Genomic DNA, 25958 nt, shown 5'->3' with positions numbered 1-25958 from the left:
GCACAGGGGACAAGGCTGAGATGCACGGTGGCTCCTGCTCTGATCACAGACATTCCTGGGAACCCAAGTTGGACAGTGTGCTGTCATCAACAGAGAGCTTTCAATGTTCCTTCCTGGACCTTGCAGGGACCATGTGGCAGCCACCGAGAGGACACGTGGACGCAGGACTGACTCGACAGGATGATGTGCGAGCCACACCAGATGCCTTCTTCCTGAGTCAAAGCAGCTCACGTGGAAAATGTGTGACCATCACCAAGTGCTGACTGTGACTCCCAGACAGGGATGACACAAGGTCTTTGCTAATTAACACACCACTATTCCAGCAAGAATTTGCCATTTCAGAGTTGACTGCTTGGCAAAATAGGAGTAAAAGGGACTGGCTTTATTAATCAAAAAATAAAGTAAAACAAAAGCTTCCAAGACGCCCTTGGAGCACCTGTAACACTGCAAACAAAAGAGAAAGAAGTCTGACTCTTTTCACATCGGAGCAAAAGTAAACTGGCTGAGCCACTCACTTACTGGTGCCTAAGGTTGATGACCTACTAGCATAACCCGGGAGGCCAGGGTCACAGCTGGCTTGAACCCTTATGCCTCGTGAATCGGAGCAGGTCTGGCGGTCTGGGCCCAGCTGGTTCTGCACTGGTTCTGCATGCCCCTGTGCCCACCCTCTACCCATACAATGCCCACAGCACCCCCTCTTCCTCATGGTGATTTCCAACAAGGTCCCCAGATGTTCTAACCATCCTGGGAGCACAAGAGGTCGAGACAAAGTCAGTACCACTTGAGAAACTGTTGGAGTGAGACAGACACTATCTCAAACCCTAGCACCAATGCAGAGAGGACTCAGCCAGGTCAGGTGCTGGGGGAAGGACTAGGCGGCTGCTCCAGGATACCTGGGTGAGGGGCCCCCTTCCCTGGGTGGGCTCCCAATAAAGCGCTGTAAACGAGGACGAGGTCCCCTCTCTGCAAATCACAACACAGCATAAATCTGGGCTGGTCCTCATGCTGCAGACAGTGGTGGCCTCACGAGAGAGATATGGACTCTCATGAGTAAGGCCTGTGGGAGTGCGGTCCACACCCTGCCGCCCACCTGGGGTTGCTTCTTCTAGAGAACCTTCTCCACCTTCTCCACCTTCTCCACCCTCGCTTCCTGGGGCTGCCCACAGTGTGTTCCCACTTCTTGAACAAACTCTGTGCTTTCCATGTGATGACACCTATCAACGACAACGTTTTTCATCAGGTGTAATTCACATATGTCAAAATCAGAGTTTCAGCAGTTTTGATACCTTTCCATAACGAGTTTACTGTAGGTCTCGACTCATCCTCAGAAGTGGATGCACCTGACGGGAGGTGCCCACTAGGACGGCAGTAACCACAAAGGTAAGGGGTGTTGGCAAGGATGCAGGACAGTAGGCATCACCTTACTCCAGGGATGTGAAGTGGCATGGCCATTTTGGGAAACTGTGGTAGTTGCTTAAAAAGTTAAACACAAAATATAACCCATAAAAGTTACCATATGACCCAGCAGTTTCACTGCCAGTAACAGAAACCTGTCAGTTCCAAAACAGTGACAGTGACTGCGACTCTACCCGTGGTGCGCAGGCCCCTCTCTCTCCCTCCTCACCCCGGGGACACTGCTGCCCTGGCGAGGCCCGCGGGGCCAGAGCCACAAGGATCTGAGGCCGCCACTGCCACAACAGGGAGCTGGGAGGGGCTCAGCCAGTCGGTCCTGGGGGTTGGTGCCACCTGCGCTTAGACTGCTAGCCAGATGCTGAGACAATGCCAGAGGTTTCAAGGTCTTGAGCCTTGTGACTCAGCCGAGGTAACAGTAGGTAACAGGTGACTCATGAAAGGTCACTGACAGGCACATGTGTTAGAGCATAAGCTCTGTCACAGATCCTCGGAGGAAGAGAACGGGATGTTGGCACAATTGGGGAGAGCATACCCTCTGAGTGGCCCTGCACACAAGGCCATGCCCACAGGTCTGCATGCTGAGGGTTACGTGCTGACGGCCACAGGGTTCAGCAGGACTCTGAAGGAGCAGCTGCAAGACATGGCATGGGGCACTCGAACTGCAGAGAGACGGATCAGGGCTATCCAGTCAGTGCAGGGAGGCCTGTTCCATGGCCCTTCCGGCAGGCACATCTGCAGCCGCCCTCCACCGCAGCCCCACAGGAGCACTGTCCTGACAGAGCCTGTGTGACCTGCTGGGAGCCCCGCCACTGCGCATACCAGAGCTAGAGCCTGGGTGGTGCCCAGGGGCCCACATGGGCCCGTGGCCAGGTCTGAAGGACTCACTGTGCAATCTTCATTGCACTTTGGTCAGACACCCATTTGTAAGAAAGCCTGCAATTTCATGTTTTACAGATTAAGTCATATTTAACTTGTATTTTCTGGCATGAGTATGATCGAATGTCGTCAGGATGTGAGGACAACTCTGATTGCAGGTAAAGAGGACGGGGTCTCTGGGAGGTCTGTGTTGCTCCAAGGAACACATCCATGAAGAGATGTCACTCCAGGATCTCGTCACTGACAGCTGTCAGCCTCCAGAACAACACACAGGAGGGAAGCCTGTACTTTCTTAATCCCTGGGGCATGAAATAAAACAGCAGCCACATGGCATGGGGACATCGATTCGGCCAGGATGCCAGGCGCCATGGCGGCACGTGGTGGATGCCCTGTGATGCCGGATGCCTCCATGTGGACACATCACTGCCTCCATCCCCACGGCGGGGGTGGAATGTTGGTGACAGCTAGGAGTGTGATGTGGGTGTGAACTCTAGATTTGCACGAGGAGTATCCACCACGGTGCCGGTAATGGGTGAGCCATGCCTTGGTGATGTGCTCCCAGCCTACTGTTTATTCCCGTGCGTGTCTAAATCCCACAACAGCCCCGGAACATACTATCCCTGCCACCAATCAGGAAGCTTAGAAACAGGTCAGGAAGACAACCAATGACCTTTATCCCCATGCAGTCACACAGGCTCACGAACTACAGAAGGGCCGGTGCTGCCCCAGTGTTTATCGCAGCCATGTATGTGCACAACACATCCACTTCAGCACAGCTTTAAAAACACAGCCCAAAATCTGAAATAGTAATGACAGCTGCCATGTTGAGCACGTGGTTGCAGGAACTACAAATTCCAGCCTTGGCCACAACCCTGAAGGTCAGGGACATCTTGTTCTGTGGCAGAATAAAACCTGCATGGCCACCTGGGAGCTGCGGCATGCACGGTGCCCAGCAGACATGGGCAAAAGGAGAAATCCAGTCCCTGTGTGCAGGGATGAGATGCTCAAACCTGGGGCGGGGCCTATAGAGTATGTGCCATGGCCGCCCCACAGTGGCCCCACTGGGAAGCAGTGCTGGTAACTGGGGTCTGCAGTGCCCTGGGTCGTCTGCGAACTGAGACTGGTTTTTACATTTGTAAATGGTTGGGAAAACGTTTTTTAAATGTCATGGGTAGTGAGCTCTTACTTTCCCAGGACTGTCACAGGTCATGAATGATCATTTGGAAATAAGTACCATGAGTTCAGAGCAGGTCACACTGGAGTGGGGTGGGCCCTGGATCTGACAGCTGGTGTCCTGGAAGCAGGGGGCAGGGAGAGCCGTGTCCCACTCCTGCCAGATGTGGAAGGACCACCCCAAGCCCTGGCCAAGAGGGCCCTGCCCACACCAGGTTTTGGACACCAGGCCTCCAGACATGGAAAGGACAGATTTCTGTCCTCTTGAGCCCCCATTTGTACAGCGGCCCAAATGGGGTCCTCAATGCCCCACCCCTGTCGTCCAGACTTACCAGAGACAACTTCAAAATCTAAGACATTTTTCCACTGAGATCATAATGTTCACCAGGTGTTGTTGCCACAGCACGAGAAACTCTGGCCAGGAGGCTCTGTTGTCAGGGCATCCCGTGCATGGTGGGACGTGACACTCCAGTCCCTGTCCACAAGATGCCAGGAGATCCCCCAATTCTGACAACCAGGACGTCACATGTCCCTTGGGGGCAAAACATGCAGGCTTTATGAAAACTGTCAGATGACTGGCCATGTGACCTACACATTTGCCTGGTGAAATAATCCTACTCCCCCACTCATTTTTCAAATTGGTTCAAAAACTTCACCACATGAGTGAGTCCTTCACCTTAAAGCCCATCTGCCTCCAGATCCACGTGTGACCCCGGGGGCACTGCCATCGGATTATGGTCCTTGTATCTCTGCTCATCATCCAACCCCCAGCCGTCAGCCACGTAGGGCTTGCTCACTGGCATCCACACCGCCCAGCACTTCCTGCTGCACAAAGCAGTCAGGCAACCATAGGCACCATCCACAGTCTTCCCGTGTTCCCAACACGACGGTCATTGCCCTCCACATAGCTGGCACTGCCTTCCTTCAAACAAGTGTCTACAAAGTGAGTTAACAGTGATGATAAAGTGCGGATGGTACTGAATCACCACTTCCAGCCAAACTGAACTCCTCTGACAATCTGTGGCCACGAAGACACTTTCCAGGCCAGCCTTACGGATCCCGGCCTCCTGATGTCACCTGGAGGGAAACAGCCCCTCGGCTGGCAGCTGACCCCAGCTGGTCTGTGGATGAGCCGGTGAGCAGTGGGAGCACATGCATTCTCAGGCTTCCTTGTCAGCTCCCAGGAAATGGCCAACGGCTGCGCAGGGCTCACCGTTCCTGGAAACTCGTGATGTCACCCTGGCAACTCCCACACTTTGTTCTTAGCAATTTGAGCACAGCAAAGATGCGCTGCAGTTATCTATGATGGGAAGTACATTGTTGGCGTCCTGTTTTTCCGGGCTATTAAGTACATTCAAGAATCTTGTTTGGTGGAAATGCGTGGTTTTTTTCCACTTAGAAGGCAATTAAGTTTGCACAGTCGGCGCATCTCTGCCTCTGTTTCCTTATCAATTTCCTCATGTAGGAACCCAGGACCCATGGCACAGAGGTGTTGATGGATGCAGAGGACGCTGAGGGGAGAGACAGACATGGGGGGTGCCTCCCACAAACAGGTTCTCCAGCAGGGTTGTCTTTCCCTGCTTCCACCCTGCTTCCCACTTCCACTCCCACTTCCCTGAACATGCAGACCCTTCAGCAGCAACACGGTGCCGTCACAAGGGGCCTTGCAATGGCCGGTCCCCAGCCTGAAGCTGCAGGGCTGGCGTCTCCTCACTGCTCAGGTCTGAGCTCACTTCTCCTTCCTGCAGATGCTGCGGACACAGGCTGCCCTCCCAGGGTTCATCCCCGTGGATGTGGCCACCGTGGTCCTCGGCTTGCTCACCTCCCACCTGCCAGTCCAGAACATGGAGGACCCACTGGCCACACACAGCAGACCCCTGAGCACTCAGGAGTTCCTATCAAGTGAAGGAAACCATAAACAGAAACAGTGTTGCTCAGGATACATCCTGTGCACGTTTAGACTTTCCCAGATTTTGTCTGGATGGTACCCTGTTCGGGGTAGAGACCAGCACCCAGGGCAGGAGCTCTGACCCACACAACACAGAAAACCACAGCATCTGCGCTGCCCCCAGCACATAAATCCAGAATCTAACCAACAGCCCCTTCCGCCACACTGGCTGTGGGGAGCACTGGACAGAGAGCCCACAAAGGCCCCCTTCCCCGAGCCGCACCTGACTGCCTGGCGGAAAGGTGGCCACAGGGTGTGCGGCCTCGCCAGCCCTCCACCATCACCCACACCGTGAACATGAGCCCTCGACAGGAGGCCGACCTTTGGGGACAGGATTAGACACAGGTTCAGAGAAAAATGCTGGGAAGGCACATGCCCCAGACTTCCTAGGACTTGAGCGGCTACAGAATGCAGAAAGGGAAGGAGGCCCTGAAAACACGGGCACCTGGGGGCCACAGAGGCGAAGTACATGGCCGCATACAGGGACATGTGCACAAAGATGCACACACTCGGGAAGCCACCCGTGATGGCGGCAAGGGAGCACCCCATACTCCTTCTCCCTGAACCAGCAGCCACCCGCTTGTCCCGGGGATGCAGCCTCCCTGCAGGCAGGACAGCGGTGCTGCCCGCACACAGGTGAATCCCTCTGTAAGCACGAGGTGGATAGGATGGTAAGTATGATGACAACCCCGTCTGCTATAAAAACGTTTAATTAATTAATTAATTAATTAATTAATTTTTTTATTTATTTAACACAAATGTGCTTGCAGAGGTGGGGCCTGGGCTCCCTGGTGGTAGCTCCCACCCCTCCCCACTCCACACTGAAAGCCCTCAGCCTTCTCCCCCCAGAAAACCCAGCTAAGCAGACCTCTGTGTGGAGCTTGCAGCCACCCACTGGCCCTGCGTCCTCGCCCCTGCTCTCCTGGCTCCAACCTCACCGAGCGTCTGCCCTCCCAGAAGCCCGGTTCCCAGCTTCCTCAGACAAGGCCCAGCATTTTCGCCAAACACATCTGCATGTCCTTTCCTTGTCTGGGTTCTGTGTATCCTCCGCCAGCTTTTATCTGTAGAGCTCAGGCTTCCTCAACAAATTGCGACTCCTTTCATGAAAAATTTATTAAGCCTTTAACCAATGCTGGGTATACTTTATGTGCACACTGTTAACTCAGAAAATAGTTATTCTCTGGTGATGGTTTTGCAACTGTTATGAAGAAGGCTGTGATAGGAAGTGGCTGGGGACAGAGTTCAGGGGGCCCCCAGGAATGGAGAGGTACTGGTGATGACTATGCCGGGTGACTGTGCTGTGACTGACCATAACCATCCATGCTGCATATACTCATTTGTATGCATGACATACTTCATGATAAATGATTTACAACCCCTTCCTCCAAAATGAAATAAGCGTCTATTTTTTAAGAAATCAGTGGCATTGGAAACAGAGCTGGGGCTGGGGTGGCGCCCTGCACCCCATGCTCAACAGACACTGCTGGGCAGAAGGCAGAGACGGCAGCTGGGGGAGCCGGGCGAGAGCACCCACAGGGCTCCCGGCAGCCCGGCCCGCACCCTGCACAACCGTGCTCCCTTTGCACTTGTGCTCTGAGATGCAAGCCTGGCTGGAGCACACTGTTGTATGGGGCAAAAACGCTGTGTTTAATAATTGTAAGGTGTTAAAAGACATCAGTATGGTCCTGAAGCTCTCACACACACAGTCTCAACAGACACCTGCAAGCCGCATCTTCCGCCCGACAACAATGGCTCTAGAACATTTTTTACAGCTTATCTGTAGCTGGCTGGCTGACCACACAACTGCTAAATCAAAGAGCATAAACTCCCGTAACTTAAAAATTGCATTCACACTTAGATAATTTCTCAGAATAAGTACATCTGCTGTGTGATCATCAAAACGGCAAGCTGACAAAACGGCAAATCCCAATCCTTGGTTTGGGATTCTGTGATGCATTTAACAAAACTCACCTTCCTTCCTTTCTTTTTACAGACAATCCTATGTCCCTCCCCCGTCAAAAAGCTACAAAGGAACTGTGAAATATTCTCATAATGCACTTTCTAAGAAAAGCACTGTTTCTTTGAAACGATGCCAGAAAAACTATTTTGCCTTCACAGTGTCTTGGCCCAACCAGCCCACCTGCTGAAAGGAGTGAGTCCCTGCCAGCTGGGGCCCGGAGCCCTGGGAAGCCACGTCAGTGTCTCCTGGTATCTGCAGTCTGTGGACGGGCCTGCATGATGGTGCACATGCCACCATCCCTGTCCACGTCCCTCATTGGGGACCAGGGGGCCAGAGTTGCTTTCCTTGCTCCCTCAGGGCCCAATGATCCCCATGTCCACACTACACCCTAACTCTAAGCTGAGCTCCAGTTTCCTAGACATCTCGCCATTGCCACCACAGTGGTGACCCCACTTCCTGCCGTTTCCCACGCCCTCCCCGACGCCCTGGGCACACGGTGTGACTCACACCTATAACCACGACCTAACCCTGCAGCACATGGTCCCACTCAGGATGCATAACACAGCAACAGAGACTAAAGAACCCAACGGAACTCAGGCAAAGGGCTTGAAAGGACATTTCGACAAAGATGACACACAAATGATGGACAACCTGCAAAGAGATGCCAACATCACTCATCACTTGGGAAACACATGTCAAAACTGCAATGACCCAGCACTGGGCACCCAGTAGGGTGGCTGCCGGTGGAAACCAGAGATCACCAAGTGTCAGTGAGGACGTGCAAAAGCCGCGTGCAGCAGGCCAGGCATGCGGTGGTGCTGCCACCATGGAAACAGAATGGAGGCTCCCCAAAACTAAACAGAATATCCACAAGATCCAGCCATCCCACCCCGGGTACCCATCAGACAAAACGGAAAACAGGGTCTCAAACACAGATTTGATGCTCATGTTAACGGCATTCTTAACGAGAGGCAAGATCTGGGAACCCAAACGTGCATCAGAAGATGCCCAGGTCAGGAAAATGGGGTGTAGCCAAAAGGAGCTCGTCTGCAGGGGCAGGGGCCTCATGCTTCCACTCAGCGCCTAGAATGGGCTCAAGAAATGGCAAAGTGCTGCAGAAGCTCGCCAAAGCCAGTGCCACAGAAAAGCTAACTTCAGTCTTGGCTTTGGAGGAAGAAACGAAGCCATAAAGCACAAAGCATCCACTCTGTGATCACAGCCAGTGTGTCCACATGAGGCAGCCATGGGCCCAAAGGAGTGACAGGTGTGGCCACAGCTGTGGTGTGCATGGTTCTGCCCAACAGACCGCTGACGTGTCCCAGGGCCTCACTACTGGCCCCACAGTTGTGTGCCAGCTTGCCAGACAGCACACATCCAGCCCACCTGCAGGTCCATGACACAGACCTCCCTGCACCAAGATTGCTACCTCCCCCCCGCCCCTGGGGCAAGTCAGCACGGCCTATGCACACACTGCCCTGTGCGGCACCTGGCAGCCAGGCAGGGGGAGCTGAAGGTCCAGGGAGCAGGGGGACACAGTACGGCTGCCATGCCGCAGGCCTAACCGCTTCCCCCACTCAATCTGCCGCTTTACCATCTGATGAACGATCGTGGTGACACTTTCCCGACATTGTTGGGAAAGGATGCCGACCAACAGCCACACTGGGAGGTGAGCGCAGTGCAGTGGCCTTCCAGGGCATGGGCCAGCTGGTCTGCAAACTGCTAACCACCAGAAACACCTCATCACTTCCATGTGGGAAAAACGTTTGAGCGGGCTCCCCATGGGGGGAATCCTGAGATGTCCTCTCTATTGGAGACAAACTGAGCGAAAACCACCCCTAGAAGCGCCTTTTGGAGGAAAGCACAGTGAGTCAGCACTGACAAAGCAGCCTGGAATCACACCTTCTAGATCAGCCCACATCAGGTCAGAAGTAGTGACGCCTTCTGTGTCTCTAGTAACCTTTTTTTTTTTTTTTAAGATTTTATTTATTCATCTATGAGAAACACAGAGAAAGAGAGGCAGAGACACAGGCAGAGGCAGAAGCAGGCTCCATGCAGGGAGTCCAACGTGGGACTTGATCCCGGAACCCCGGGATCACACCCTGAGCCGAAGGCAGATGCTCAACCACTGAGCCACCTAGGGGGCCCCTCTATTAACTTTCTTGCGAGTGACAAACTCCACCAAACAGAAGCTTCGAGGTGTGATTCAGGTTTCACGGACTTTGAGTTAAATGACCACTTACCACACCAGCCGCAAATGTCTTTCACTGTGAACACTGGCTTCATTCCCAGTTTGCATTGTGGGGACATTGAGCAAACCCCGCACAGACACGGCACCCCCCTCTCTCAGGACCCTGGTTAGAGTCCTGGCAAATCCTTCCAAAACATAAACCCTCCAGGCATGGATGGCTGTGTTTAAATCCCGGGGGTGGGGTGGGGGGGGGACATGCTGGGACTGACTACAGGAGACAAACCACGACTCACTTTCCCCTTAAACCAAGCAAGTCAGCCAAAGCACCCAGAGTCCTCGGCTGGAAGGAGGCTGCTGCATCTGCACAAGCAGCCTTCCCGGGGCCGCCCAGTGGCACGTCACCAGCATGTCCCCCTCACCTCACAGCAGGAACCCACAGTTGCTCCCTGGAGGCAGATGCCCTGCAGCATCCACAAGCCCACCACACTAAGCAAACATCAGAAGATCCTGTTCCCCTGAGTCCTCCCTGCAGGAGCCCACTTCTCCAAATGTTCTTTACCCAGAAGGACCATGCAGTTGGCGATCAAGAATCTGAGCAGATGAGCATAGCAAGCGGTGTCTTCCAAACTTCTGGTCTGTTCTGCCCCCCACCCCATACGTGCAATAAAGGATCTGAGAGATGCACATCCTGCAGCCACAACATTCTCCAGGGTCAACATCCAAACAGGTCTCTGTGGCTTGGGGATGCAGAACACTCTTCCCAGCCCAGAGAATAGCCACTTGGCAGGGACCGAGCCCATCAGGGAGGCCTGTGGCCACATGTGGGCTGTGCCGTCTGAGTAAGACGAGGGAATCCTTGCTCTACCTGGGGAGAAGTAGTGCCAGTAACAGCTTCGTATAAATTACTGTAATTAGCACCATTTTCAGTTTTTCCTTTTCTCAGTTTTGGTTCTCTGGCATCTACATTAGTGCTAATGTCACTCACCCTAACATAAGGCGGACACTGCCACCGCCCTAACCCCACGGACGTGGGCCCAGACAGAAGGTATGGGATGCCATGCCCTCTCTGTGTGCGCCCATCCTGGAGGCGCAGCTCTGACACCAACCCCACACGATGACACTGATAGCAGACTCCACAAGGGGATGCACGTATTTCAGAAACGGCTCCTCAACCCCGACAGTGTCTACACTGGGAACAAGAATCCCAGCTCGCTGTCAGGGTCAGGCTGAGTGCAGGGAACACCCCTTGGCACCTGCATTCCTGGGACAGCAGGGAGCAACTTCTTGGGGGAGGGGGTCCCCTTCCCCTTCCCCCACCCCATACCCAGAACAGTCGCTGGGACAGGCAGCTCCAGGGGTGGGTGAACCACCGCTCTCAGCCTCTGAGGCAACCTTCCAAAGCTCCAGAACCCTGAGCACGACCCGGGGCAGACAGAAAACATCCAAATGAAGCTTCTGCTCGACGCTGCCAGGAGGAAGGAGGAGGAGCACCTGGGGATCCAGTGACCTGGGACTGGGGGTACCCCCGCCCGCTGGATGCCCACCCTGGGTGGGAGCTGGTGAGCAAGGGTGGGGAGTGACACTGGGACCTTCAGTTCTGACAGTTACCTGGCGCACTGGGGCTGGGAGCAGAGGGGACCTCAGATGGCTGACTCTGCTCACCTCCGAAGAGAACCCTCCTAAAACGCCTATGTGTCCTGCTACTGCCAGGCCCAAACTAGGGTGCGCTGTCTGTGGACCAGCAGTACTCACCATAAGGGTGTGAGAACGCGCACCTCCTTATGTGGTTGGGGTGGGGGGGGGTGCCTCCTGTCTTCCCCAACAGCCAGGCTCCTGGACAGTAGGCCTGGGCCCCCAGCATGCCCACTGCCCTCCACCATCCGCAGTCCCCCCAAGGCCACACCTGCAGCAGAGCTGGCCAGGCCAGCTGCCCTCCCCACAGGGCTCCCTGCCCCTCTCCTCCCAGCCCCCAAAACCAAACATCCTGTGGAAACATAGTTGTTTGGCTCTGTACTCCCAAGAACAGTGACCTAGACAAACAACGTTCCAGTCAGGGAGGGTCCTCTTCCTGACTAGTTCTCCTGCAGCCACACACTTTATAAAACACAAACTGAAAAATGCATCAAAATCCATTTCTGACAAATGAAACATCCTTAGTCTTGTTCTGTGTTCCGTGATGGAGAGAGCTGGAACCCGACAGGACGCCAGGGGATACCAATAGTAAGCACCCTAATAATACAGGTCTTCCTGAAACGACCACATGGCCTGCACCCCAGAGCAGCCTCTCTGCGTGCCACATGCTGACCGGCAGCCACATGGCGTGACTGTCTCCCATGGCGGGACTGGGAGACAGTGCTGACCCTGAGATCCTGCTATGTGGAGACATGTAGCCAAGTCTGGGAAAGCGCACTGGCCTGCCTCCCACACAGAGCTACCTCATGTGAGTCTTTCCTGGAGCTGTGAGTGAGGATTCATTTTCAAAGCCCCTTCTGGGAGGTCACAGAAAGCCACAGCCACCAACGCACAGAATGTGTTCACCTTAACCTCAGGCATTCCTGCCGAGGGTGAGACAACTCAAGAAATATTTCTACGAAAGGCAGTGTCATCTGATTTTACTCAAGCTGAAATTATTTCAGTGCCCTTAACCACACACACACTTTCCTGTGATAAGAAGTAAAAAGTGCTCAAAAGATCCCGAGAGTGTCACCTCTGAACTAACAGGCACAGGGGAGTGTCACTAACGTGGTGGCCGGCCACCAGCCAAGAGGCAGTGCATTGGGCTCTGCACTGATTCTCGCCACACTTTGTAGAGTCCTGTTAATTATTACCACCACACTATTCTTGAGAGATAAACTGAAGCACATTAAACATTTTAAGTTTATTTGAGCAAAACTCTGGCCCTAGAGCCCCTTCTGCCAACCTGCTGCCAGACACACAAAGATGGCATCTTACACCACTTTGTTTTCAAGTTATTCTTAGGAAAATAATAAAATTACAGGAAGTCTGGATAGAGGCAGACAAACCTAAGGCCGTACTATAAATACTACTCTCACTTCTGCCTATGACTGTGCTCTCTGGCCATATCCACACATATCATAAAGTCAATTCTGCATCATAGCATTTTGGTGCTGCCATTCTAGAATAAACTGAAAAGCAAACAGGGAAGACAGAATTGAAAATGCCTGGCAGCCCGGGGGGCTCGTGGTTTAGCACGGCCTTCTGCCCAGGGCGTAATCCTGGAGACCCGGGATCAAGTCCCACATCGGGCTCGCTTCATGGAGCCTGCTTCTCCCTCTGCCTGTGTCTCTGCCTCTCTCTCTCTCTTTCTCTCTCTCATGAATAAATAAATAAAAATCTTAAAAGAAAAAAAAAGAAAATATTCAACTTGCTAGATGTTCATGGAAATACACTATCCTCATGGAGGTGCATGGCTCTGGTTTCCGTGTCCGTATTCATGCTAACACCCACACTGCAGACCTGAACCAGGACACGTTTATCCACTCACCCAAATGCTTGGGTCTGAACCTGCCAACCTTGGTTTGTAAATGGTAAAACCCACGGAGGCTTCTCTGGAACTACCCACAACTGCCCACACTGCAGGTGATGCTATTCTAATTCCAAACCACCTCCCTCTAGGTTCTCCCACAAAGTGAAGTGTTATTTAGCAAAAAGGTCTAAAGTTAAAAGAAGTTAAGCATTAAGCAAAGTGAAACATAAACCACACATGCCACAGGAGATTTCCCGGGGCGGGGGGGGGGGGGCACTTTCTTTTACTTAGACTCGCACTCATTTTCCTCCCAGATTCATGCGGGGAGCCCAGCCTTAGGAAGATGGCACCCACCCCGCAGCTTGCAGGCACTAGAGACGTCCTCCAGCCCAGCCACCCTACCCCCCGGAAACCTTCTCACCACGGGGCACGCCAGCAAGGAGCCCCCGCCACATGCTGGGAGACTCCTGAGGGAGTCCTCCTCCCTTCCTCTCCTGGGGTGTTCGCAGGGAGCTCCAGCCCTGGTGCCAAGATGCAGCATCCACAGGGAGCATGCGGCCTGGTCAGGGCAAAGCCCGCTGCCCCGCACCTGCTATAGATGCCAAGCCTCTTCTGCCTTTCCCACCACGGCAGGGCTGAGTGCCCCTCACATGCCCTCTCCTCCCTGGGAACCCCCCCTAGGACCAGGCCAGGCCTCTGGGTGCTAGCCCTCTCCCTTGTGACCACGACCTTTCATAGCAACAAGGGCAGGAGATGGGCCACAGTCACCTCCCGCACCCCTACTCTATTCTCCCCTCGTTCAAGTGCCTCTGCTTACACACAGGTGTGTTCAATCTTCACAGAGGACTGAGGCCTTTCCAGGTCACTAACAGCTTCTGTCTCAAACTCCCAGGCATGTGCTTTAGGAAGTGGGGACAGCAGCTTGGTTCCTGGATGACCACAAGCACCTCTGTGGCTCACACAACAGCCGCAAGCAGCCAGGCCCTGGGTGCTGGCCCCAGAAGCAGTGTTTCCCGGCAGCGCAGCAAAGCCAGCGTGGGGAACACACTCAGGAGCACAGCTGGTCACTGCAGACACCATACACACCCACATTTACTAATTCAACACTGCAGGAACTGCTTCCATCTGACCCTCATTGCTATTCACAAAGCCAACCAGAGTGATGCTGTAGGGGCTGGCTCATTTCAACACCCTCCCCAAATCCTCCCAAGTTTCCCTTCCACTGAGAGTATAAGGTGTATGGGGCCTCACTGACCTCCTGACTTCTCTGCCTGTGACTTATGATCACTCACAGCCCCAGCCCGCTGCCCCAACCTCAGGGCCTTTCCACGCACCATCCCTCTCCTGGACCCCCTCCCCTCCCCTCTCCTCCTCAGGCCTCACATGCCTGCTAGCAAGACGAGGTCAGGCCTGACCACTCCTGTTTAAAATTCCCCCATCCTGACCCACACAGGACTTAGTCTGTATCTCCAGGAGCATCTCATTGAAAAGTCATGTATGCCTGAGAAGCAACTGCCCGGGTATGCAGCTCAGCCTACCCTGGGTGCCCAGATCCAGCTCAAGAAGCAGACCCTTCCTGCTGCCCTGAGGAGGCTATTCCACCACGCCCGTCAGGGTCATCACAGTGACCTCTGTGCCTGGCCTAAACTTCAGGAGCAGAATCATGTAGTACATGCTTTCTGTCTGGCTTCTTGGCCTGAACACCAGTTCTGTGGGGGTCATGCCTGTTATGTGTTTTCTTTACGTCCTGTGCATGAACATACTGTGGTTTATTTCATTTTTTTTCTGCAGACAAAAGCTCTGGTGGTTTCCAGGTGCACACACATAACCTTACTGGATGCTGCCAAGCAGCTGTCGAAGCGGCCCCAGCGGAAGGTCTGGCCAGCAGCACGCACACAGGAGCTCCTGTGGTGCCACACCCCTGCTGACGCTCACTATTGTCTGTGCGGTTGTTCTAATGACTTGTTTACTGGAGTCTCTCCCTCTCTTTGGTGCTCACCATTAGGGCAGGATTTTCAAAACACACTTCCAGTTATTTGTCAAACTACGGTGAGAGAACACCTGTATACTCAAATGTATTATATTCTTTTACACTAGATTCTAACCAAATTTTCATTTAATTTGCATTGCCACGTTATCACACTTTTTTGTGCATGCCTCAGAACAGAACTTTTCCTACTGTTTATAGCACCACACTGATTTGTCTTTAAAGATTTAATTTATTTATTCAGGAGAGACCCAGAGAGAGAGGCAGAGACATAGGCAGAGGGAGAAGCAGGCTCCCTGTGGAGAGCCATATGCAGGACTTGATCCCAAGACCCCAGGATCACAACCTGAGCCAAAGGCAGATGCTCAAGCAGTGAGCCACCCAGGTGTCCCCCCCCCCCTTTTTTTTAACTCCAGTGAGCTACTTCCAATCCCTCCTGGAAGGACGAGGACAGAACTGGTTCACAGGTCCTCCTTCTGCCATCAGCCTGGCCCTCCGAGCTCAGTAGCATTAGTACCTGTATTACTTACACTCCTTTCTAGAAATTGAGGCACACCTAAAATAACACTCACCACCAGCTCAGGAGGACACCTGCTCTATCATGGATGCTCTGAGACACTGCCAGGGACAATGACACATGGGTGTCAAGTGCAGGGCCCAAGTTTGCTGTCAAAGGGTCACCACAAATTCATAGTGCTATCTACGCTGAAAACTATAAACTCACATAAGGAAACCATGTAGAGTATCTGATCACGTTCATTACTAATATTTACCACAGCAGTACATGTGCTTTTCGTCCAGGGAGGCCAGGCTGTGGCCATTCCAGCACGAGGTGGGACCCACAATGATGGCCAGATACCTGACCAGGTGCTGGAAACCTGCTCTCTGGTCAGAGTCGCTTTCTTAGTTTGGAGATTAGAAATAAAGCAGGGGTGCCGGAGGGTGCAGTCAGATGGGCATCCGACTCTGGATTTCAGCTCAGGTCATGATTTCAGGGTCATGGGATCAGCCCCGTGTCAGGCTCTGCACTCAGCACCAAGTCTGCTGGAGATTCTCTCTCCCTTGGCCTCTGCCCTCACTGACACTTGCACATGCTCTCTCCCCCTCTCTAAAATACATATGTAATTCATCAAGAGAAAGAAAAGAAAAGAAAGAAAAGAAAAGAAAAGAAAAGAAAAGAAAAGAAAAGAAAAGAAAAGAAAAGAAAGAAGAAAGAATAATTTTTATTTTCCTCTTAAATTTTTGGTTACTACAAATTCCTTGAGAAACGGCATCCGGTGCAATGTGTGGTATGTGGGTGGACAACATGCCTATGAACACACAGGTACGCAACGTGTACAGCCCCGACTGTCAAACGCAGGCTCTGTCTGCATAGATTAACATGTTTTAGAAAGGAGAAGGAAAGCATTCTGTGCAAGGCCCCCCGTAGGACCCTCCAGCCCTGGGTCTCAGGTGATAACTGGATGGGGTGGAAGGTTCCAGATTCTTGCACCAACCACTCAACCTGCTAGCTTCTGCACAAACAGGCAGATAATGAGACTCCACCAAACTATCATTAAGTGAAATGCAAATTAAAGCAACAGGCCAGAGGAATTTTAAAATGTTAATATCCAATATGAGCAAAACAAGAAAAATGGTAAAACTTGACCTCCCACGAGTGTCAGTGAAAGCGAGGGTTCCCGTAAGTGACGCGGGAGCTATTCTTGCCTCATAGAGCATCTCCTGAGAATCTGCCCCAAAGCACAACATGGGAGAAGCCCAGAGAAAGATCTGCACAGAGACGCTCTCTGCAGGCCCGTTTGTCCAAGAGGTCATGGACACACTTGGTGTCCCAGAGATGGAGACCACATTGCCAAAAATGCTGAAAAAACATGAGAAGGCGTGAGACACTGTCAGTGAGAAGACCAGCACTAGAGTGACCCTGGAGACTTAAGCCAGCATTGATACGTGTCCCTGTCTACAATACTACCAAACAGGTGCATGGCGTGTGGTTCATCCTAAACCTAGGAGGTGGGGGTGGGGCGTCTCTCTGTCCCCAGACTGCCACCTGCACACCCAGAGGGCTCTTCCTCCCCTTACGGTGTGGGCTGTGCGGCTAGAGGAGAAACACACAGGGCACTCTGAGATAGCGGTCGTCTGCTCAATTCATGCTTTCAGGAATGCATCACTGTGCTTTGACACACGATTAAAACAATGAAATGTATTTTTAGAAGAAAACATGCACAAGAATCTTTACATAAATAACTGGTAAACAAGATGTCGATTGCTTCAGCATGTGCCACCTAAACAGGATTTAAATGGAAGGTGGACATGCTCATAAAACAGATGCTTTGGCGCCAGGACCCACTTCCCCTGCCGAAGCGCTAAGGGCAGAGGAGAGAGCAGAGAGAATGAGGCAGAGAAGAGAGGAGAAACAGACACCCGCCAGGACCTCAGGCTCACCCCTCACAGCACGTGATTTTTTTTTATTTGTGTTTATTCTTACATTTATATGCAAAGTTTTCATGCTATTCTACAGTAAATTGGAATTCGTTTTACTTTTTAAATGTCTTAAATTGCCTATCTCTGAATAAAATATACACAAGCTGTGACCCCCCCGTGACCCCCTCTGTGTGAGCCCCCTGTGACCCTCAGTGACCCATGACCCATGTGACTCCTCCTCTGTGACCCCCCTCTGCTCCCTTATGATCCCACTCTCTGTGACCCCCCCAGTGACTCCTCCTGTGATCCCCCATGTGAGCCCCCTGTCTGTGACCCCCACCATGACCCTCCACCTATATGATCCCCCGGTGACCCACCTGCCCTGCTCCCGCATCTGGGTCCCTGGGTCCTGACTGCATCTGGTTTTCTGGAAGTGGGTGTACACTCCACCCCCCGTTATTTTGCTCCCAAGAACAGGGAGTTAGAAAGGGTTCATCCACATGTCTCTCGAGGGGGATACAGTGGACTCCATATGGGAATGGTGGAACCAGAGTCAGGAATCTGTGAGCCCCCCCTTTCCCTTCTGGAGGGCCAGGGGTGTCCCGGACCTGCTTAACAAAGAACTAAGTGGGCAGATGTAGCAGGAGGCGAGGGGGGTGACCACCAGTATCCCTCTAACACAGAGCCCCTGGCAGCCCGCACCCTGAGGTGGCACCTGCCAGTTCACTCTGTGATGTCCCCCACCTTGGGGTTCCCTGCCTGTGGCCATGGCCCCCAGAGTCTCTAGAAGACATGCCACGCTCCTCATAAGGGACAGGCCTCTGCAGCTGCCTGGTGTCCGCACCTGTAACTACGAATTAGGCTCTTAACTTTCTCATGTCTCTGCCCTGGCCAGCAGAGAAGTGCGAGTCACAGTCACACCTATACTACCTGCCGAGTCAAACGCACCAGCACCCGAAGTGACCATCACTGCTGACTGATGTGCCTCAGACTGGACGCGTTAGTGGTCAAAACGGCGGCTTCCCAGGCTTGCTCCACAGGCTCTCTGGGACACAGCCTTGAGATGTCCCTGAGCCTGGGGTGAGGGCGGCCTGCTGGGACGCTTGCTTTGCCTTGTGCGATGCTCTGATTTACAAAGAACATACATTTTGTGCTCACCCATTCCTGGCACAGAACTCTTAAAACTCTTGGAATTTCCTAAATTCCAGGAGCATAAAGGTGTCTAGATTTATGCTATTTAGAGGATTTTGGAAAGACCTAGGGCTGGGAGCTTGCATCCCACCCTGGCCTCCAGGAAGGGCAAGGGCTGCAGGCTGAGTTGATCAATAGCCCCAGGCCAGTGACTGAATCAACCATGCCTACACAAGGAAGCCTCCGTAAAACCCAAAAGCACAGGTTTGGGGAACTTCTGGGTTGGTGAAGACACGGAGCTTCAGGGACGGCATGAAAGCTGCCTGTCCCCATCCTTCTCTCCCATCTGACTCATCCTGATTTGTGCGCTTCTATAATAACCTGGTGATCCAGTCCACAAACCACTTTCCAAACTGCTGTACAAACTGAGGGGACCCACGGAGGAGGTCACAGGGACAAGCTGGGCTCGTAAGGTGGGGAGGGGCCTTGTGGGACAGAGCCTTGGGAGTCAGATGCTGCCTCCAGCAGTCAGGGTCAGACCAGACTGGGTTCTCAAAGACCTGCCAGAGCAGAGAACTGCTCAGGGGTGGCAGAACCCCCACACTCCACTGCCATGCACCCCCCTCACCCCTGGAACTGGGTCCAGAGCCCGATTTACCTTGGGTCCAACCCTCCACGTTATCACATCACAGAGAAACCAGCTGCACTCTTAGGGCCAGTAGACACCTGCCGAGCGAGCACTCACTATCCCAGAACCCCTGGGGCAACAGAAGCCTGTGCAGACGCGGCTGGCCACCTCAGGATGCACCGAGGTAGAAACACAACACTCAGGTAGGCTGCCGCGAGGTGGTGGCCGGCTGCGGGGCGGCACACAGGCTGGGACATGGGTCCATGCAGGGAGCTGGCCAGCAGGGGTGGTAAGGATGGAGTGAGGCACATCTTCCACGGACACCACCTCCTCCCAGAGGCCCCCACCCACCGGCGCCTGTCACTCTGGGCTCCCCCTGACCACAGAATAGCCACACATACAGGAATGCTGTGACTCCCACTGCCCAGCTGCCGTCCCCACCCAGCTACCTGGGGCCACTGGAGGCAGGGGTCCCCATCTTCTGTAACCGTCCCTGGGCTGAAGCAGGGGTGGAGTGCAAATGACCCAGCAGCAATGGCCCAGCCACCGCCAGGGAGGAAGGGGCCCTGACCACTCACCCGGGACTCGGGGGCTGGCCTGCAGCATGGCTGCGGGAAGAACCACACGAGGGCACAGATGGCCGCAGAAGGGAGCAAGTGACAAAGGAGAGCAAATAATCGTGGAAACAGAAACAGGCAGATTCACATTTTGGCTCCAGCAGAATCTCTGGGTTTCATTCCAGCTCCTGGCACAGCCAAAGCCCTAGGAACCTCCTTCGAGGCAGGGTGTCATGTTTTCCCAATAAGCCCCCTTGACCACAACTCCTTAGGTGACTCAGGTGGGCCCCTGGACTGTATCAAGGGAGTGGCTGGCCATACACTGATTACAAGCAGGAAACCCACCCCATCCCTCTGGAGCAAGCGGGTGGCACGACACTTGGGGACTTTCCGGTGGATGGACACGTCAAGCGACAAGAGGACAACAGCCTGCCCACAAGAGTGCAGGTTGCTGGCTCTCCTCCTGGTCCCCCACCACAGAGTTGCTTCTGTTTGGCGGTAGAGTTGTATTCCTTTTTTTTTTTTTTTTTTTTTAAAGATTTATTAAGAGAGAGAGAACGCAAGCACACGCATGAGCAGTGGTGAGGCAGAAGAAGCATACACCCCGTGGAGCAGGGAGCCTGATGCAGGACTCCATCCCACAACCCCAGGATCATGTCCTGAGCTGAAGGCAGACATGTCACCGACAGAGCCCCCCAGGCGCCCCTGAGTTGTGCTCTTCATAATACACCTAGAATTGCAAGGATTGTGCCTTCAGGGAGTTCTGGGAGTTGTTCTAGAAATGAAGGAACATGGGGGCTAAGATGAGCCCCATATTTAGAGCTGGCATCTGTGGTAGGGGCCATCCTGTGGGCCACCCTGTGGGGCAGGTCTGTCTGGCATCTGTGTGGAGCTAATATGCAAGACCACTGGTGTCAGAGGACAGCAGGCAGGACACCCAGATGGAAGACTCTGCAGGTGCAGCCCATTCTCCCAGGCTCGTTTTCCTTATTTGAAAATAGGGACCGTGGGCAGCCTGGGTGGCTTAGTGGTTTAGCACCGCCTTCAGCCCAGGTCGTGACCCTGGGGTCCTGGGATTGAGTCCCACATCTGGCTCCCTGCATTGAGCCTGCTTCTCCCTCTGCCTGTGTCTCTGCCTCTCTCTCTCTGTGTGTCTCTCATGAATAAATAAAATCTTAAAAAAAAAAAAATGAAAATAGGGACCGCACACCTGGGGGTATATGGGCGTCACACCAAACGATATCCCACAAAACGCTAAGACAGCAGATGTAACTGCGAGTCCCTCAGAGTCCCTGGGACCTGACAGCCTCCAGGTGGTGATCCACCCAGAGGCACCAGGCACCCCCACACTTCTGGGGTCACCGACTGTCTGGATGGGACCTCAGGTGGATGCCGGCAGAGGCCTCCTGAGCACTTCCAACAACTCCAGACTCTGTCCAACTATTTTAGGATGTTTGGATGAAAGTGGCTCCACTTCCCTCCCTACCCCTGGCTGACCTAAGCCTGGCCCCTCCTGGCCTCTCCCACTGGCTTCTCATGCGCATCCCTAAGGCAACACAACTTGGCAGTCTGGAGAGGGGAGCACAGGAGGTGGCCCAGGGTGCCTACCGGGTACCAGCTTTACAATGTCTCCTGGCCAGTGCCCACTGTAGGACTCGGCAAGCCGCCTCTGCCTCCCACCCAGTCTCCCGCCTCTGTCTTCAACTGCAAGTCCAAGAACATGCAAAATTGTTCTTATGTTTCTAGACAGTGACTGTATACTGGCTGAGGAGGGGGCTGGCCCCCTCTCCAGCCCTGGTCACCAGAGAAGTTCTCCCAGCGTGTCCAAAACCTCAGGTGACATGCCAGTTGTTGTCCTTAGCCCACAAGTAGATCTCTACTCAACCTCCTTTCCCACTGTTTCCCCTCATGGTGCTTGTGAATGTGTTCCTGGTATTGGGGCTGGGGTCTTTATAGGACCGATCAGACCTTGGACCATGTTAGTGGCCACTGCTGGCAGGGGTGCCTCCAGGGCAAGCAGTTGGGGATGCCCAGAGCGGCTCCCCCAGACCCAGGACAGCAGCTCCATTCTGTTAAGGGCTGGTTCCTGGCAATAACAGTAACAACATTCTGAGGGGTGCAACTCACTTTTAAGGTAAAAGCTTTATTCTTTTTTCTGATTACAAATGCAAATCATGATCAGCTTAGAACTTTCAGCACAAGACAGAAAAAACAAAGACAAAAATACCAACAATCCATAACTGTGACTTTTGAAGATAATCACTGGGTAACATTTTTGTGCATTTTTTTCCCCAGATTTTTTCTACACATCAATTCACATGAATCCAAACAGAGGCCTAATACTCAAAGTGAGATCATCTTATACGAACAGTCTATGATTTGCTTTTTCACCCAACATCACACAGACTGCACGTCAGGAAACCCCACCTGACACCACCTCCCGAAAGATCTACAGGATATTCTCGTGCATGAATGTCCGGTGACATAATGGTTCTGTAGAAAGATATATGAGGAGCTTTCAGGACAACAGTGCACAATACCACGGTCAATATGTCACCTCTGTGCTCCTGGACTGTAATTTCCTGGGGTTAATTCCTACAGAGGGAATGGAAGTATCTGCCCTGCGTCAGAATATACTGTTTTAAGTAAATGGGATTATTCCCACAATGTACCAGTTAACCAATCTTAGACTTTAGTGCTTTTTCAAAAAAAAGTAATAAATAGGAAAATGACATAAGAAAATAATACAAGGTGATCTTTTTATATTTATTTGTTTTTATTGCCTCTCTAAAAACGTTGACACGCCTGCAGCAGATGATCGTAAAACAATCTGAGTCTGCTCTAGAAGATGTACCCGGCCCATGCCCTGCAGGCCCCCCAGGGTATTTGCCAAGACGAAGGTCAGCATAGGTCAAGGATCGCATGTAGATGCTCAAATAGGCTTAGGCTGTCCACACGCTGTCTTGTTTTCTGTTAAAACTAGTGTCAGAGTATTAAGCCTTCCGGGCCCTTCATATTCTATCCTCAGGGTACCATGCCCTTGACTGCTAACATGCTAACTCAGAATCCTGGGACCAGGGTCCTCCAACACCCCTCAGAGGATGGTGATAGACAAAGGGTTGTAGTTGGGTCCTCACCCAGAAGCCTCCCCCTCCCCAAATGCACCACCGACAACGGGGAGGCAGGACCCCGGTGGCTACACCATGATTCCAAATGGCACCAGGGTTGTCTTCTGGGAGGCTGTATGCAGAACATGCACAAAGTCCTAAGTCTGCTGACTGGAAGCACTGGTTTTTGGCTGGCTAAAAAATCGAAATTTAGGTGCCCAAACAAAACCCAGAATGAATATCACTGGCTGAAATAAATTTGGAATTGTTAAAAGCTTAAAAAAAAAAACAAAACCAGATGACTTTATAATTCATATTGCTTTTAGGCCTTTTTCCAGAGGCAAAAGCAGTGCGTGCTTCCTATAGGAAAGGTAAAAAAAAAGACTAGCAGAGGGGTGCCTACGGGCTTGGTCGGTTAAACACTGATTCTGGATTCTGCTCAGGTCACCATCTCAGGGTCAGCAGAGCCCCTGGCTTCGGGCTCTGCGCAGCTTGACATGCTCCCTCTCTGCCCTCCGCACTCACTCTCTCAGATAAACAAATAAATCTTAAAAAAAAAAAAAAAAAAAAAAAAGAAAGAAAAATGCTAGCAGGACTAGCATGCCCTGAACTGTGCAGGGCCAGACCCATTCACACCTCTTGGGCAGCATGGCAACCACTCGGACACATATGGATATCATCACACAACAGGTACTGTTTTGTCCCCTCCACCATTATTAAATAAATTCAATCTCATCAGATATGTCAAGAAATTGGTCAGGTTTGCCATTACAAGCAGTGAGAGAAGAGGAAAGTAAATTAACACATAAAACCTAAAACCTGTAAACTAAACTGGTGTTTGCAGAATACAGTGACATAAAGGTCCTCCACGCAGACCAGAGCACCACAACTAGAAACATCTACCACGCGAGCTCCGGGGGATGTTTATTCTCACACCAAGTCTGTTTGGTTGTTGAACTGTTTCTTTGTAAAGCAGTGTCTTCCCAAGAATCCCACAGGTCCACCCAGGGAAGCAGGCAGCAGTGGGAGGGTGCGTACCCCCTCCCCCACCAAGCTGCAACCACACATTCTAAGGTAGAAGTGCCCAAACAGGTCAGACCTGATTCTGGAGAGAAAAATGAAGTTAGCTTTGAACTGTTCATGCACCTACTTAACCAGCCTTTTATTACAGACAAAGAAGACCATATTTTGCATTTTACGTTTTGTCCTGACCCATTAGTTCTTTATACTTGGAAAAATTTCTTCTCCAGGTAGAATAATGTCTGCTTGTGGTTCTTACTGCTCATTCACACAAAATTCCCAGCAGAAAGACCTCACCTTCTCATTCTAAAACAGGCCTGCATCCCCATCTACGTCCCCCAAGCCCCCCTGAGAGTCAGCGTGTCCACGGCCCCCCCATGAGTCAAGACACCAGGCACCACTGACCTGCCTCTGATCTGCCACTGCTTCCATACTTTCCTTCTTCACATGGCTACTTCAGAAGCAGAAAGATGAAGGCTTGGGTAAGGGAGCATCTGTTGTCTGTGGCACATCCAACAACATCAGCAAATGGGTCCCCCTGACACACTGGACAGCCCACTGCTCCGTGTCACTGACCTCCCCACTCGCCTCTGGGTGAGAGGCAGCCTCTTCTCCACCTGTGGACCCTCTCAGTGTCCCCAGCTGCACACCCTAATCACATGGCTGTCCCCCGAGGCAAAACTGGTGCCTGCCTGGCAGCCCATAGGCAGGCAGGCAGAAGTGACTTCAGAGGAGGTGTCAGGCCCCAGGATCAGCAGCATCAGAGCAGCCTGAGTCTCACTGAACTGTGGCAGACTGAAAACAGGATAAACTTCAGGGCCCCAGAGTGACAAAGAATCCACCAAGAAGGGCTGGGTCACAAGGTAACCTAAGGTTTGAGATTTGGCAATATCTGGGGCCAGTGGGTACTGAGGCCACAAAAGTGTCTGCTGCTTACAGGACTGCCAGGCCCAGGGGAACAGTCAGGTGCAGGAGAGCAGCCAGGTGCAAGAGAGTAGCCAGGTGCAGGAGAGCAGCCAGGTGCAGGAGAGCAGCCAGGCCCAGGGAACAGCTGGGGGCAGGGCAGCAGCCAGGTGCAGGAAGCAGCCAGGTGCAGGGGGGCAGCCAAGTCACGGAACAGCCTTGCTCTGGTAGGCAGTTTACCGCAGGGATACTGGGCAGCTCTGGGCATCTACAGGAGGCCAGAAAGTGAGGCAGATGAACAGAAATCAGAAATGGTCACAGGGAAATCTGCCAAAGTTGGCCCCCAGTGTCTGCACAGTCTCCCTAATACTCAACATGCAAAGAAACAGCTTGTGGACCTCCCCTCAGGACTCTTCCTGCCCTGAGGCTGCAGGGAGCAAAGCGTATCTAGCTCTTCCTCCCGCCCAGACTGTTTTACTGTGGATGAGGGGAAAGAACCGTCTTTCTAAGGAGAGGTGCTTTCACATCCCATGCAGCCCGAGAGGCCCAGAATGGACCTCAGAGTCTCAACCCCAAGTCCCTAAGGGATACTCACAGCAGCAGCAGAAAACCCACCACAGGCAAGTGAATGCCTGCCAAGCAGCTACTCGTGCTGAAGGGACGCGGCCTCACGCTGCATCTGCAGAAAGGCTGCTCTGTACCAAATTCCCGGAGAAATGGAGGTTTTCACAGAGTGTGGAAAGAACAGACGGTCAGTGCTATGGCCCAGGTCCAAGGGGAGCCGGGCCAGCACCCTCTACAAAGTCGAAAATGTGGGGGTCCAGCTTCACCAGCTTCACCCTGTCACAGACCCGCAGGAGGGGTGCCGACACGTTCTGCCCCCGCACCCTGGGGCTGCTCGAGGGCACCAGCCAAAACCTGCAACCTGCAAGTCCTCGGCTTGAAGGGGGTGGGGGGGAGTCCTGACACGCACTAGTGCACCATGTGCCATGAGGGCCGTGTATGCGACATAAAATGTCAGTCACCAAAGGGTAAGCCCCACATGATCCCACTTACAGCAGGCATTCAGACCAAAGTCAGAGAGACTGAAAACAAGCGGCAGTCACCCAGGGCTGGGGCCCTGGTGCTGCATGGGGACAGCTCTGCAAGATGACGAGTC

The 25958-nt window shown here is 52.8% G+C and overlaps 1 protein-coding gene across 15 annotated transcripts in view; it reads right to left on the bottom strand.

Moving 5' to 3' along the window:
• ATP11A (ATPase phospholipid transporting 11A) overlaps positions 1-25958 on the bottom strand; it is a 130038-nt gene that overhangs the window by 87380 nt on the left and 16700 nt on the right. The gene's annotated exons all lie outside the window — the stretch shown is intronic.

The sequence above is a fragment of the Vulpes vulpes genome, chromosome 6, assembly GCF_048418805.1.
Source record: "Vulpes vulpes isolate BD-2025 chromosome 6, VulVul3, whole genome shotgun sequence".
NCBI classification, from domain to species: Eukaryota; Metazoa; Chordata; class Mammalia; order Carnivora; family Canidae; genus Vulpes; species Vulpes vulpes.
The sequence above is the reverse complement of the archived record's forward strand: the minus strand, read 5'-3'. Positions and strand labels throughout refer to the sequence as shown.